The 4,248-nt window shown below is 43.9% G+C and overlaps 1 pseudogene; it reads right to left on the reverse strand.

The window, feature by feature from the left end:
* LOC148790706 (BTB/POZ domain and ankyrin repeat-containing protein NPR1 pseudogene) lies at positions 1-3,977 on the reverse strand (annotated as a pseudogene).
* Positions 3,978-4,248: the final 271 nt, after the last annotated feature.

The raw sequence follows: 4,248 nt of genomic DNA on the forward strand, positions 1-4,248 counted from the left end.
TCAGGATAACAAGATCACTGAAGAGATGAATTTCATTAAATGTCGAATACCCGTCCTTGTTGGTTTATCTCTCATGGCCATTACAAGGAAATGATTTGCAATAATTACAATTAGTGATCATAATGGCAATGATTCTCCATTCTCTCTTATCACCCCCTTAACTACAGCCTTGTCCTCAAGGATGATGTTAAGAAACTGATGACAAATGTCTCCTCACCTCTTCCTAGTGGCATTTCCTACTGCAAATAGCTGTCTAAATGCATATATGACAGCTAACTTAAGAGTAGGCATACTGAAATCCACAGCAAGAGATGCTCCTTCGTTCAAACATTTCAACTTCCTCTATTGTTTTACCGAGTAACCATGTAATCATCAGTGAGCTACTGCACTCTAGAGTTCTCATCAAACAATCCTCTTCAATCGGACCATTTTTCCCCTACAAGCTGATTGGAAAGGATTGAACATGGACACTTGCACAAACAAAACCTTGTTTTAAAACATAATTCTGAACTTATCCCCCAATTGGTTCCATTAATTGCATTGAAAGAGGCAATAAATGGTCGAATTGAAAGCTCCCCCTCCTTCCTCAGGGAACTACCAACCATGACGATAACATTCATTTTGGTGCATGCTCCAACGAAAATGGATATAGCAACCATATTGATGAAGGAAGATTTGGCCCGACCTTTTGACCATCCAATACGTGGCAGAAGCAACAGCTCGGCACGACAGTACGCTCGAGGCTCAAACTCCGAGAAGAGGAACCAGCAGTCCGAGCTCCCCAAAAGGAGCCCAAACTCCCCCTTTGACCCCGAGCCTTACGAACTGGCCCACCCCAGGGCAGTTCGAGCCACACCTCTACCCGAACTCAAGACTTCACCTCGCACACCACTCCAGCACTTCGGCTCCAGGCTGCCGAACTGAACAACTGTACCTGACACCAAAGGAGTCTGTATCCTGAGGCGGCGCACCTGACTGAATTAGGACCTGACGCTTGACAGCCGCACTTCAACGGCCACCTGCCACCACCACCTCCAGTCACAGAGACGGCTCCGACAAAGAGAGCAGTGGCGGTTGTCTGCCCCAACAGAGGTGATGGCACCCAAACTGGCAGAAGTGCAGAGGTAATGATACCCGACCTGACAGGAGCTTGGGAGTGAGTGCGCGAAGTGGTTATAAAAGGCTCACTTCCCCCCAAGAGGGAGGTATGTGAACTTTGCACTATCCGGTTTATTATTTTGCCTTTGAGAAGATACTAACTTGAGCTTCGGAGCACTCTCACTGGGTTCCTCCCCAAAGATACTCGCTTTCTTCCCCGTTTTCAGGCACCTTCCGCTCCAGCCAGAGGCAAGATCGTCGACAGCTAGGACCGGCCAGATTGCGCTCCATCACATTCCTTTAAGAATAGGAAATTCATCATCTATCAATTTCACTTTCACTTCATAATCCAAAAAGATGGATTTCTGTATCAAACTTTCATTTAATGCTTTAAGACAACCATAGAAAGCTTTTGTATCATCAGGGAAATTGCTTGTAAATGTTACCCACTCTCTCTCCTCATCAATGTTTCTTAATGGGGCAAAATGTTTCATAGACTCCATAATGCGGAGGAACATATATTTGATCTCATTTTCCTCGATGCTTTCATAACTGTTGGACTCCATTTCTTCTCTTCCCAAAGTCTTCCTAGTTCCATACTTTATGGTTATGTTTTCCTGTAGCACTTGTTTGTTGTCTGTTGGAGACAAATCTTCTATAAAGACATCAATCCTCACCTGAGTGACAATCTTAGCATACTGTGCCTTGCCAAAAGCTGCTTCATCCAAAACGCCGTCATGTTCAACATTGGCACTGTGAACATCTTCCTTCCTCATCTCTTTCTCTCTCCAGAATGTCAATGCATATCCTATCTTTGTTTGTTTCCCATCCTTGTATTGTCTCTGCATTATAATCCTTTGGCCTAGTCAGCCTCCAACTGGTTCTAACTGCACTCTGGTCATCAGATGTCAATTCCAATGCAAAAACTCCTTTATTTAGAAACCAAACTATAATGGATGGCTCCTTACGCATTGCAGAGACATGTAGCACCGTGTAAGCTCTGGCACCCCTAAAGTTGACATCAGCCAGCCCCAGATCAAGTACCTCTGCCACAACCTTGGGGTCACAGGAGGCAGCAACATAGTGAAGAACATTGGCATCATCCAAGGTGATCCCTAATTCATTTAGAAGACATTTCACCAGTTTGACATCATCAGAATCTAAAGCATTGTGGATTCCTCTGATGTTCTTTCACATACTGGGTCCACATCCATAGCAGAAGCCTTATCTAGCTGAGATTTGAGATGGAAAGATTTAATATCCATTTTGACTTCATTAGGGAGCTTTTCCATAGAGATGCTATCAAGGTCTGATCGTGCTACTCTTTGGACACAATGATCAATGAGACGATTTGATTGGCAATATGGAAAAGCCACCAAAAGAATTGGGATTACAACTTCCACAAAAGCCTTTTCCACAAAGATGAGAAGAAGACGCTTACCAAAAGGCACCAAATCAGACGTGTTATTGTGGTTTACCCTCTTTCTGAGAGGAACCTTTTGTTTTTGTGAAAGGCTCGTGGAAGAATCTACTCTTGGCGGCCAAAATGCATCGGTGTACACCCATGGTGTTTCCCTCAATCTATAACCTCTGCATCAATGTTGTAGACAAATCCATAATCAATCCGGAGCTGTCCCATGTTAGAGCTGAGCATGTCCAAACTAATGATATCAAGATTGACTCCTGGTTCAGGATTGGTTGAAGCACATAAGTTATAGCTGCTTGAACCATTTGATAGATGGGAAGACGAGGTAAAACTCAAGGAAAATGATGGCTCTGACGAAATTGCCATAGTCCCTACTATATAATCTCCCTTTAATTGATCTTCAAGGAAATGCTTCTCCTTCTTGATGAGACAGTAGATTTCTCCACTGACCACATGTAGAGGAGTCCCACTCCAAGTGTGAGCTGAAACAATGGATGCAAATAGGGCCAGACGGGATGGCAAAAAACCCTTATTTCACATGATTTTGCAAATACGGCGAATGGGATAGACTCTCGGTTTGGGTTGAGGTTTTGAATTGCCACCGAAGTTTTTGAAGAGATAGTGTGTGAATGGTTTGTGTTGGGTCCAGGGTCGAACTTAGGGCATGGTGGGAAGAAGATGAAGAGATGGAACGTAGTGCTAGGGTTTTGCCCAATGGAAACTTGGGTTTTGACATTAGGAACAGAGGAGAGGATGTCCGTATTGGTTCTGGTTGCCAAAATTGAAGGAGAGGATTGAGACCTAGACTCGAGAGTGGCCTGAAAGTGCAGAGCTCCATTACTGGCAACGTAGCCGGATGACAAATAGATGGAAATAAGGAAGAAGGGTGGGATGTAGAGAATAGAGAAGGGGTGAAGTTGACGATGGGTGGAAGGGTGGGTACTTTTTTGTCATCTAGCAGGGGAACGATGACCGGAGGATGAGGGTTGGAAAGTTCTTGGTTCTTATTAGTGTAAGGGGTGAGGGCCCTTACACTATCCTTCGACATCGTCACCGCTGATTCAAAAGATGCTGCAAGATTTGGTGGTGGGTTTGAAGTAACAACACCCTTCAACAACCCTTCCAATGGAGTCTTCGCCGCTGTTGCTTCATCCACCAGAGTTAGAATCTGTTTGAGCTTGTCTTCAATTTCTGCCATTTGAGCTAAGATTTGAGAAATGGTTCTTCTCGATACAGCTAAGACGAGCTTCGAAATTTGCTCTTCTTGAATCCATAAAATCAATCGGCCCTGATACCATTTGTTACGTACCCTTTTCAGAGATGAAAATTGATATGTAACTTCCTCGAGCAATAACGCCGGAGTGCCGCTCAAAGAGGGCTCAGGATCGCAAGATCATTGAAGAAAATGAATTTGATTAAATGTCGAATACCCTTCCTTATTGGTTTATCTTATTTATATAGGCTCATAGCCATTATAAGGAAATGACTTGCAATGATTACAATTAGTGATCATAACGGCAATGATTCTCCATTCTCTCTCATCAACTCTAATGGTCTCCAGGAGTGCCCATGGCTTTTACGTAAATACCCATGCCAGTCTCGTACGCGTCAGCAGTAGTAAGGGGACTAAGCTTTTCATCCCGCTGGAAGATTAAGGCTCGTAACAATCTGCAATAGGTACATGTTCATTACGATATGCGTAAGGGCGTTCATTGAATGGAAGC

Source organism: Nelumbo nucifera, chromosome 6 (assembly GCF_055504915.1).
Source record: "Nelumbo nucifera cultivar China Antique chromosome 6, China Antique-T2T, whole genome shotgun sequence".
Classification (NCBI taxonomy): domain Eukaryota; kingdom Viridiplantae; phylum Streptophyta; class Magnoliopsida; order Proteales; family Nelumbonaceae; genus Nelumbo; species Nelumbo nucifera.